General features: G+C 39.5%; 1 protein-coding gene across 2 annotated transcripts in view; it reads left to right on the forward strand.

Moving 5' to 3' along the window:
* Positions 1-9,024: 9,024 nt before the first annotated feature.
* Positions 9,025-12,435, forward strand: part of LOC135541823 (natural resistance-associated macrophage protein 2-like) — a 37,977-nt gene continuing 34,566 nt past the window's right edge. The window contains exon 1 of one of the 2 annotated variants that reach the window (XM_064968233.1): positions 9,025-9,231. The gene's annotated coding sequence lies outside the window, so the exon portion shown is untranslated. The remainder of the gene's footprint in view (positions 9,232-12,435) is intronic. The other variant, XM_064968234.1, reaches the window with a different exon arrangement.

The raw sequence follows: 12,435 nt of genomic DNA on the forward strand, positions 1-12,435 counted from the left end.
TCTGACGTTTCCAAAACTGCAAAGATATTGTCTGTGAGTGCCAAAGAACTGATGTTACAGGCGAAACCCAGATAAAAATCCAACCAGGAAGTGCCGCATTTTTTGAAACCGCCTCATGCCAATGACTCCTTATATGGCTGTGAATGAGCTACTAATGAGCTTACGTTTTCCACGTATTCCCCAAGGTCTCTACAGCATTGTGATGTCTTTTTACGCATTTCCATTGAAGAATAGCCGTAAGGGAGCATATTTAGCAAGTGGTCACATGGTGTCTCCCGCAGAAAATCTTGCGTGAAATACTAAGGTAGCCATTTTTCCAATCGCTTCTTATGAGAAACCAATTGCCTCGACGGATATATTATCGAATATATATGTTAAAAACACCTTAAGGATGGATCCTAAACAACGTTTGCCGTCTTTCTGTCAATATTATGTAGCTAATTTTGAAAAAGGTTTGGCGTTGTAGTGGTAGCATTTTCCGGTCGATTTCTCAGCCAAGCATGATGAACAAACGGGAGCTATTTTGTCTACAAAAATAATCTTTTTGGAAAAAAGGAACATTTGCTATCTAACTGGGAGTCTCCTGAGTGAAAGCATCTGAAGTTCTTCAAAGGTAAATGATTTAATGTGGTTGCTTTTCTTATTTTGGTGAAAATGTTGCCTGCTGCCAGCAGAGCCTAGCATAGCATTATGCCATGATAAACTTACACAAATGCTTGTCTAGCGTTGGCTGTAACGCATATTTTGAAAATCTGAGATGACAGTGTTGTTAACAAAAGGCTAAGCTTGTGTTTTAATATATTTCATTAATTTCCTTTGCGATTTTCATGAATAGGAAAAGTTTCTAGGGGTATTTATGTCCTCTGAGTTATGCTAATTCGTTTGAGGCTATGATTACGATCCCGGATCCGGGATTGCTGGTCGTTAAGGGACATACATATACTTACAATTCGAACAGCTTTTTTGTTAGTAGAACATTTAACAGTCTTAAAATACAGTTCAATTTCTTTTTGTAGGGTACGAAAATGTGGTTTTCTGTTTGTAAATTTACATTTGTGCATATGAAATTTGGCCAAAGGAATAATGAAATTAATTCCATAAAAATGTTTCAGCTTATTTCTATTGTATGTAAATAATCCAAACAGTACATCTCTCCACAATAGTGTAAAATCTTCATAAATGTGTTCAATTATAAACCTACTGATGTCTTGCCACAGTTTTCTTACATGCATACAATGCCAAAAAAGATGCAACACTGTTTTTGGGTGGTCATTACAAAAGGAGCAATTTGAGCTGATGTTTTCCTTAAACTTCTTCATATCGTGGTTGGCAGGATAATATTTATGAATAATTTTAAAGAGATATATTTCGATATCAATGTAAATAGCCCTATGGTCTGTGAGGGGAGTAGTACAAATATTTGTAGTAACACACTCACTATCAATACATTTGGATTAAAGAAATTATTTTTAAATGGACCACTCTTGGCCGGAAATTTGTCACTCGTTCATGCCCCGATGATTGTGTTTTCAGCAAACGGTAGCTTGTGGGTGTTTTTTGCTACATTCAATTGAGTGCATGTCTACTTATATTTAACATAATTATTAATATACACCTACTGTATGATAGCTAGCATATTAATTAGCTAACTAACATTAACCTGCCTAACTGGGACTTCTGAAGAAGGAAAATGTTTTATTTCTACAATTTCCCAAATAATACTTTTTGCGTAGTAGCACAATTTCTAACTTATTTGCGTTTGTTTTTACTTTCACTTGTATGTTGACCTTTCCATCGATGTTGTTTTTAAGTTTTGGCGGACTTTCCTTAGCGGATGTACAATCGTCACTTATTGAATTATGGGGAGTAGTGATGGGTCGTTCGCGAATGAGTCGACATTAACAGCCGGCTCTTGTAGGTGAATGTTGGGAGGCGGCTCGCATATCAGAAGAGCCGAATCTATTTATTTAAACATTTTAAAATGAAGATATGAATAATCAAAATATTTTAATTAATATAATTAACTAATTCAAAGAACAAAAAAAATAATAATAATACAGGCCTAAATGCTCAAACACACACACATTCGTTTTGACTGTCTGCTCAGACTAACAGCCTCACCTGTTGATCCTGTCAATCAGACACACAGTGTCAACCAATGAACCAAAGACGTGTGAGGGAAGGCAGAGCTAACTCACTCACAGTCACACACTTAGCAGCTGAGGAGAGTGAGGAAGGGGAGCTATGAAAACAACAGCTGGAAAATGAGTCTGAAGCACAGTAGCATTTGGATGCATTTTAATAATGTAGACAATGTCAGAGCACAGTGTAGAATTTGCCATAAACAAAATCTCATATAAAGCCGGTTCTACGCACAACCTACATCGTCATATGCGAACTGTGCACAAAACTGTGAAGCTTGCTGTTCGAGGAACTAGCGGGGCTGCTAGTGATAGTGGTGGACCCAGCACCTCCACACGTGGAGATGTATCCACTCAGTCAAGTAGGCCTACTCAGCGACCCACAGCAACGCAGTTTTCTATAGACCAGTTTATGCCAAAGTCTATGTCTGTAGTAAAACAAGGCCAAATTGATATTGCATTGGCTAACATAATTGCCACCAATTGAGCCATTTTCGATTGTGGAGGACAGAGATTTTAGAAATTATAGTAATAGTCTAAATCCAATGTACACAATTCCAAGCAGGAAAATCCTTTCAAAATCACTTATTCCATAACTGTATGAGAGCACACAGGCTTCAGTGCGGGAAAGAGTCCAAAAAGCCTTACCACTGACTGCTGGACATCAAGGGTAACCACTTCTTACATGTCGGTTACATGGCACTTCATTGAATATTTTTCGATGTCTAGCTGTCTTGTGGACTGCTTTGAGTTCAGTGACAGACACTTCAGAGAACTTGGCAGAGGAACTGTTGAGAGTGGCCAGAGAATGGCAAGTATATGGAAAAGTGGTCTGTTGTGTTAGCGAAAATGCAGTTAACATAACCAAACTCATGGAAATCTTAAAATGGACCCATCATCCATGTCTTGCCCACACAATCAGCCTGATTGTAAGAGATGCTCTGAAGGTGATGAAGCCCACCGTGGACAAAGTGAAAGCAGCTGTGGAATACTGCCACAGGAGCACAGTAGGTGCTGAAAAACTAAAGTCTACCCAATGCCAGATGGGGATGCCGGAACTGAGGCCTAAACAAGACTGCACTACAAGGTGGAATTCAACATTTTATATGTTGAAGTGGTTTCTTGAGTCAAAGGATGCCATCACCTCTACCCTGGCCATTGTCAATGTACCTGTTGATGCTCTGACCCAAGCGGAATGGGAGGAGGTGTGCAGAGTCCTGGAACCCTTTGAGCAGGTCACTGTGGAGATCAGTGGAGAGAGGTACAGTAAGCAGTCATTACTACATCATTATTTAATCCAGTATTATATATGTACAGTGGGGCAAAAAAGTATTTAGTCAGCCACCAATTGTGCAAGTTCTCCCACTTAAAAAGATGAGAGAGGCCTGTAATTTTCATCGTAGGTACACTTCAACTATGACAGACAAAATGAGGAAATAAAATCCAGAAAATCATATTGTGGGATTTTTCATTAATTTATTTGCAAATTATGGTGGAAAATAAGTATTTGGTCAATAACAAAAGTTTCTCAATACTTTGTTATATACCCTTTGTTGGCAATGACAGAAGTCAAACATTTTCTGTAAGTCTTCACAAGGTTTTCACACACTGTTGCTGGTATTTCCTCCATGCAGATCTCCTCTAGAGCAGTGATGATTTGGGGCTGTTGCTGGGCAACACGGACTTTCAACTCCCTCCAAAGATTTTATATGAGGTTGAGATCTGGAGACTGGCTAGGCCACTCCAGGAATTTAAATGCTTCTTAGTAAGCCACTCCTTCGTTGCCCGGGCGGTGTGTTTGAGATCATTGTCATGCTGAGACCCAGCCACATTTCATCTTCAATGCCCTTGCTGATGGATGGAGGTTTTCACTCAAAATCTCAAGATAATGGCACCATTCATTCTTTCCTTTACATGGATCAGTCGTCCTGGTCCCTTTGCAGAAAAACAGCCCCAAAGCATGATGTTTCTACCCCATGCTTCACAGTAGGTATGGTGTTCTTTGGATGCAACTCAGCATTCTTTGTCCTCCAAACACGATGAGTTGAGTTTTTACCAAAAAGTTTTATTTTAGTTTCATCTGACCATATGACATTCTCCCAATCTTCATCTGGATCATCCAAATGCTCTCTAGCAAACTTCAGACGGGCCTGGACATGTACTGGCTTAAGCAGGGGGACACGTCTGGCACTGCAGGATTTGAGTCCCTGGCGGCATAGTGTGTTACTGATGGTAGGCTTTGTTACTTTGGTCCCAGCTCTCTGCAGGTCATTCACTAGGTCCCCCCGTGTGGTTCTGGGATTTTTGCTCATTTTTGCTCATTTTGACCCCACGGGGTGAGATCTTGCGTGGAGCCCCAGATCGAGGGAGATTATCAGTGGTCTTGTAAGTCTTCCATTTCCTAATAATTGCTCCCACAGTTGATTTCTTCAAACCAAGCTGCTTACCTATTGCAGATTCAGTCTTTCCTGTCAGGACCCGGTTACAAACCTGGGTCTCCGGAGTGAGAAACAGTCACTTAACCAACTGAGCCACGAATAGTCAGCAGAACCCAGAAGATGAGGCAGACACAGCAGTACTTAAGACGGTGTATTTAATAAAGTAAAAAGGAGAAGTCCTTAAATACAAAAATGGCAAATCCAAAAGGTGGTAGGAATAGCACAAAAAAGCCTCAAGATATACTCAAAAACAAAAACAGAATTCCACAAGAGCATCCACCGGAATCAACAAGAAAACACAGAACACTAGGGCTGGGTGCTAACATACAAACACAGAGCACAGAACTGAGGGAAACTAAGGGTTTAAATACAATCAGGGGAAATGAGGTACAGGTGCAAATAATAATGGGAAACAAGGGAAAAAACATAAGGTCAAAAAGCACAATGGGGGCATCTAGTGACCAAAACCCGGAACAACCCTGGCCAAATCCTGACATTTCCAGCCTGGTGCAGGTCTACAATTTTGTTTCTGGTGTCCTTTGACAGCTCTTTGGTCTTGGCCATAGTGGAGTTTGGAGTGTGACTGTTTGAGGTTATGGACAGGTGTCTTTTATACTGATAACAAGTTCAAACAGGTGCCATTAATACAGGTAATGAGTGGAAGACAGAGGAGCCTCTTAATTCTTGATACTACCCATCCCGCATGCGGGAGCGTAATCATAGCCTCAAACTAATTAGCATAACGCAGAGGACATTAATATCCCTAGAAAATGTTCCTATTCATGAAAATCACAAATGAAATATATTGAGACACAGCTTAGCCTTTTGTTAATCACACTGTCATCACAGATTTGCAAAATATGCTTTACAGCCAATGCTGGACAAGCATTTGTGTAAGTTTATCATGGTATAATGTTATGCTAGGCTCTGCTACCAGCAGGCAACATTTTCATTTTCAAAGCAATCAAATTAAATAATTTACCTTTGAAGAACTTTGGATGTTTTCACTCAGGAGACTCCCAGTTAGATAGCAAATGTTCCTTTTGTCCAAAAATATTATTTTTGTAGGCGAAATAGCTCCGTTTGTTCTTCACGTTTGGCTGAGAAATCGACCGGAAAATGCAGTCACGACAACGCCAAACCTTTTTCCAAATTAGCTCCATAATATCGACAGAAACATGGCAAACGTTGTTTAGAATCAATCCTCAAGGTGTTTTTCACATATCTATTCGATAAAATATCCACCGGGGCAATTGGTTTCTCATAAGAAGCAATTGGAAAAATGGCTACTTGTGTACTTTACGCAAGATTTTCTGTGGGAGCCATCATGTGACCACTTGCTCAATGTGGTCCCTTATGGCTATTCTTCAACATAAATGCGTAAAAAGACGTCACAATGCTGTAGACACCGTGGGGAATACGTAGAAAGCGTAAGCTCATTCGTAGCCCATTCACAGCCATATAAAGAGTCATTGGCATGCAGGGTTTTCAAAAAATGGGGCACTTCCTGGTTGGATTTTTATCTGGGTTTCGCCTGTAACATCAGTTCTGTTGCACTCACAGACAATATCTTGGCAGTTTTGGAAACGTCAGAGTGTTTTCTATCCAAAGCTGTCAATTATATGCATAGTCGAGCATCTTGTCGTTTAAAACGGGAACGTTTTTGATCCAAAAATGAAAATACTGCCCCCTAGTTACAAAAGGACAGTTTAACATATCAGTCCAAAACTGCGAGCATACCACAATTCTAGATGTAACAGCCAGACAGACATTAAAGAAGAAGTTACAGGTCTGTGAGAGCCAGATATCTTGCTTGTTTGTAGGTGACCAAATACTTATTTCCACCATAATTTGCTAATGAATAAATTAAAAATCCTACAATGTGATTTTATAGATTTTTTTTCTCATTTTGTCTGTCATAGTTGAAGTGTACCTATGATGAAAATTACAGGCCTCTCTCATCTTTTTAAGTGGGAGAACTTGCACAATTGGTGGCTGACTAAATACTTTTTTGCCCCACTGTATATGAGCAGTAGATGAGAATGTAGACAAAACATAGACCTGAACTAATAAGTTACTGTTCTCTCTTTTCAGCTATGTGACAGCCTCAAAAATGATACTCCTGTGTAAGCATCTGCAGCGAATCACAGCCAGCCACCAGAGAGAAGCAAATGTAACCACAGGACTTGTGACAGAGTTGATGGACACCTTATGTTCATCAATGGACAGAAAGTTCCACAGAATGGAATATAATCACGTGCTATTAGAAACCGCTGCACTTGACCCCAGGTTTAAGAAGTTAGCCTTCAGTGATGCCAGAGCGATTAATGAGGCTCTTCAAAGAATAACCTCATCAGCAGGGAGGGACAGCCCCAGCAGTCAGCTGGCTCAGGCACCAGGGCAACAGGATGAAGAGGGATCAGATGGAGCCGAAGCTCCAGCAGTAGTGCACAAACGTCTGCTGTTTGACGAGAGAGCAACTGGGGATGCAGCATGAAGGAATCCCTCAGCAGATGCCATAATGGAGGTCCGATCCTATTTGGAGGAGCCCCTCCAAATAGATCTGCAGATCCTCTGTGCTGGTGGAAGAACAATGCCTCTGTCTACCCACTGCTTACTAAAGTCATGACAGAGAGACTCTGCATAGTGGCCACATCCATTCCCTCTGAGAGGGTCTTCTCGAAAACGGGACAAATAATTACTGAGAGAAGAAACCCAATCAGCCCCTCGAAAGTGAGGCAGCTTGCATTTCTGAATGCAAATCTCTCAGAAAAGCAATATATGGTCAGCATTGCTGTGTGCTGGAAATGAGAACTTGTTCTCAACTAGCCTACCTGGTTAAATAAAGGTGAAATAAAAAATAAAATGGCAATAAAGAAGAGAGAGAAAAGAGGGACCAGTTTAATGTTTTAAGTGGGATGCTGCAGTTTTGCACATTGTTATTTACTTTTTTTGTTGATATGGTGCAATATTATATTATTATGTTGTTCAGATTGTATTCGTTTTGAATTGTTACATTTATATCCACTTTGTTAATATACATTAAAAAGTTATACTTTAAATGCACATGTTTAATAGCATTTTTCATAACAAACCAATGAATTTTTAAATACATTGTGGTTAAGGTAGAGTATGATTTCATTTAATAATTTAATTAGAATTGTTTAAACAACAATCATAGTCAAACTATCGCAAACTGTTTGACTTGAAAAAATACAAAACATATTTTTTTAAAGAGCCGTTTGGGAGTCAAAATAGCCGGCTCTTTTTGGTGAGCAGAGCCGGCTCACTGAAAAGACCCGGAATGCCCATCACTAATTGGTGAGTTTCAGTCCTCGGAGAGAACATAATTGTACACTCGCAAAGCCGACTGAAATCGAGGGCTGAGGGGCTTACGTTGCAAACTTCCCTTGCTTGGCTAATCATTTGGACCACCCACCAAGATGGCGACGGGTATTCACCCAAGGGTTTTTGGCGAGGGTTAGTGGACGAGGGTGTGTCTTTTAAGTGTTTGGACGGTAGACGGATTGTGCATATAGGTTCACTCCAGGGCCTGAAACTCCCCATAATTAAATTCGCGACGATTGTACATCCGTTAAGAAATTTCCGCCAAAACTTAAAAACAACGTCAATAGAGAAGTCAACATACAAGTGTAAGTAAAAACGAATGCAAATAAGTTAGAAATTGTGATACTAATGCACATGACGGCACAAACACGTCTTGTAAAAAGTACATATTTTTTTGTTGTGTTATCTTTTGGAAATTGTAGAAATAAGAAGTTCCAATTAAACAGGCTAACTTTAGTTAGCTAATTAATTTGCTAGTAATCATACAGTAGGCGTATAATAATAATTATATATTAAATATATCGGTAGAAACGCTTTTATGCGAAAATATTGATATAATAACCATATCAAAGTAAACTTGGAGTCACGACATTTTGTGTGGTCCTCCCACTACGACTCGTCAGGAAAACATGCAGTTTGTTAGGCTACAGATTAAATGAATGATGATCAACTTCATAGGGAGGTGAAAGTGCAAGGAGATGAGCTTGTTGCACCTTTCCAATAAATATCGAGGGTCTTATTCTGGTGACATGATGATCGATGCTTGGCTGCATTTGACAAATACAAATAATCTCATAATGTAGGCTATACAAATATTGCCAGCAAACCAGAAATGCAAGGTGAAGCAATTCAGGCATTATTGAAAGTCCAGGATAATCATTGTCCTGCAAAGACACATTTTTATATTAGAAAAAAAATATTTCGCATTTAGAATTAATCGTGGAGTGGAGCTTTATAGTTACACGGGGCACGAGATGTAACCGCGTAACGTATCTTCAAATTATTCCGCAGTCATTATTTATTCGAGGGAAAGAATGTTTCCATAATTTGTCGCAATGAAGAAAGTTCGACAATAAAAATCCACCCCAGTCTAACGGATAAAAATGTCGATCTTTAGAAATTGCCGTTTCCATTGCACATGTCGCAATGACTTTCTTTTTTGTTTTTGCGACATTGCTTTTGTCGAATAAACCTGGGTCAATTGACACCGTCCTACTGTCCTAGTGTTATGTCAGTGTATCTATTCGTTATTTAACGTAATGAGATTGACATGAACACACGTTTTGTACATAAGCTATATCCAGGTAAGACGACGCTGATACATTCATTCCGGTGCTTGTTTTACTTGAACTTTACATCTCGCTTTCTCGCCGGCTAACACCATGGCATCCACGTTAACGTTAGCTAGCTAGCTAGGCTAATTGCTTGCCACATAATAGGTCAAAGTGAACTAACTAGCTGGTTAGTTAGTTAGCTGTCAATTATTTACTGTAAAATGTAAGTTGACAGCTATGTAAATTAAATAACACTTTTTTCTACTATTATACTATTAATGCAACATAAGTTAGCTAGCTAAGTTACACGTTTGGTAACTAGCCAGCTAGAGTCCATGTTAACGTTAGTTGCCCAATGTTCCAGCGCAAGCCAGGGAATGTAGTTAGTTTACCTGTGGTTTGCTAGCTACCGATCCAAGGTTTTGGCGATAATCTATGTTTCTTAAGATATATAACAGTTAGTATAGACGTCAGAATACTCTTCAGCCAGGAAATTTGGCTGATGTAGTTACTCAACTGACTTCTTACATTTGCTCAGATTCCATTGGTTTGTTATGGTACTCCTTTGACGCTTACTTTTACTTAATTTCAGATAGCTGCCATAGAAATGTCTAGACTTTCTGCACCCCCTTCCTATCCAGTTATTAACCACACTTGCTTGCTAGTCATTTGTTATTGACTGGGCCCATGATTTGACTGGGTTCCAATGTCAAAGTGAGCCCATGCCACCAAACAGCTTAAAATAAATACATCTCGTATATGCAGTGTAGATGGAAATTAATTTTTTACACTGCACAAGTTTGAATAAATATCAAATACCTTTATTCACTTCACTGTTTAAACCACAAACTTTGAGATTTGATATGAAAATGGTCAGTCTGACCTTGGTTTGACAGATATGTAGGCCTAATCATTGATTTGGACAAACTATAACATGTTCTAAACTTGCCAGACTGTTGCCACAGGCATTTATTCAGCCCTCAGACATTTCTAGGCCAAACTGTTCTGTTTCCTGGTTTCAAGCCTGCTCCTTGTGTCATGTGAGGAATATAGCTTAAAGGTTTGTGTTTTCTTCCTAGGCTGCTATATCTTAAAAGAGATGGGTAGATGGGTGTGTGTGTGCAAGGTCCTTGTTCCTTTAGTGAGGTTTTATAGAGTGAGCTGTTTTTTACAGATTAGGTCTGTTGGAGAGAGGGGGGAGAGGAAAGGCCCTAGGTTAGGGGAAGAACAAACTGCTCCCACTCTTCTCTCTCTCTCCCACCCAAGTTTTCAATGAGTCATGACTTTATAGTTGCATGCTTTCACAACCCCCCATTCTCCTCAGCCTCATGCTTCTGTTTCTTGGGAAGAATGAATGATCAGGCTTCTTATTTGACAATTTTAACTGAGTATATACACAGGTGTTGGACAACTTATTTTATTTACATTAATAGGGGTGTTTGCCCAAGGACAGGATAGCGTCTCCTGATTTGTTTTTTTCTTGTTTGGGCATTTGTAAAGTGTTGAAGGTACACTGTGAATGTCAGGGTTTTTGTTAACTTCTCGTTGAGGGAAGTGAAATTTGCTCAGTGGCTACCGAATAATATGTATTCTAACCACAGAGACCATGTTGAGGTCAATTTAAGGCTTTTGTACCAAATATTCTCACAGGGTAATATTTTTTTTGTATTACGTTGTTATTGATTACGACACTGTTGGGGCACACATGTGACTTTAAACTTGAATGAAGTAGTCATGTGCATTTGCTGAGTCATTTTGCTGTTGCAGAACTAGTTACTCAGCAGCATCAATATCAGTCGTCTCCTGTCAGTCGATCTGGATAAGAGCGTCTGCTAAATGACTTAAATGTAAATGTCATGGGTTACTCTTGAAGTTTCAAGAGTGCTTATTTCCCATTGTAATGAATACCTTTTTTCTAGGTTACCTTTTTTTAGTTTATTGTCTTGTGTAAGATCTGGTCTAACGCTACAAATTAAAGCATGCACCAGTCAGCCTCTCACCATTTTCTATAGGGGTCCTGCTCTTCTCTGGCAGAGCAGTATTTAGACCCAAGTGGCGAAATGGTGGAAAGAAATGGAACTCTAACCCAGGTATGGGGCGGCAGGGTAGCCTAGTGGCAGGGTAGCCTAGTGGTTAGAGCATTGGACTAGTAATTTGAAGGTTGCGAGTTCAAACCCCCGAGCTGACAAGGTACAAATCTGTTGTTCTGCCCCTGAACAGGCAGTTAACCCACTTTTCCCAGGCCGTCATTGAAAATAAGAATTTGTTCTTAACTGACTTGCCTGGTTAAATAAAGGTAAAAAAAAAAAATCCAAAACTTTTTCACTCGGGGCGGGCTTCCAGCATTGGAATTTTTCTATGGACACAAGCACTGTTCATGACAAACTGTTGACGCCTGTTTTGTTGGTGGAGAAAATATTGCAGGTTTAGTTTATTTGCTGCAATTCTACACATTTTGTCATGAGGTGCAAAGAAAATTTTGCAGTTTTAAAGCATTTTTTGTTGTAATTTTATACATTTGCCCTGTCTGTGTACTCGTGTTATTTGAGTGACAGAAAAATTACAACTATATCTATGGGCTAAAAAATAAGCCAATAAAAAAGACATTCGCTGACATAGTCTAGTTGATCTGGACATTTCTGCTAAGTTATAAATAGCTCTCTAAGGTATGCAGTGACTAACATAACAAAAGGAACTAATGATGCACTACTCAATTTCAAAACCTTGTGCATTCTACTATTACAACTTTCAATATTAAGTTTTAAAGCAGAGTTTGCGCACGCCCCCCACACACAGACCCCTTGGGCGTTTGGGAACCACTGCTCTAATATAGAGATGCTCTGTTTTTTTGACACCACACTCCAAAAGGCTCTTGTTTTGTCTAATCTTGATTATACTCCAGTCGTGTGGTCCAGTGCGGCGAGGAAAGACCTAGTTAAGCTGCAGCTGGCCCAGAACAGAGCGGTACGTTTTGCTCTTCATTGTAATCAGAGGACTGATATAAATACTATGCATGCCAGTCTCTCTTTGCTAAGAGTTGAGTAGAGACTGACTGCATCACGTCATCTTTTTATAAGAAACATTGTGTTTAAAATCCCAAATTGTTTGCGTAGTCATCTTACGCACAGCTCTGACATACACACATATCCTACCAGACATGCCACCAGGGGTCTTTTCATAGACCCAAATCCAGAACAAATTCAAGAAAACGTACAGTATTATATAGAGCCCTTA

The sequence above is a fragment of the Oncorhynchus masou genome, chromosome 6, assembly GCF_036934945.1.
Source record: "Oncorhynchus masou masou isolate Uvic2021 chromosome 6, UVic_Omas_1.1, whole genome shotgun sequence".
Lineage (NCBI taxonomy): Eukaryota > Metazoa > Chordata > Actinopteri > Salmoniformes > Salmonidae > Oncorhynchus > Oncorhynchus masou.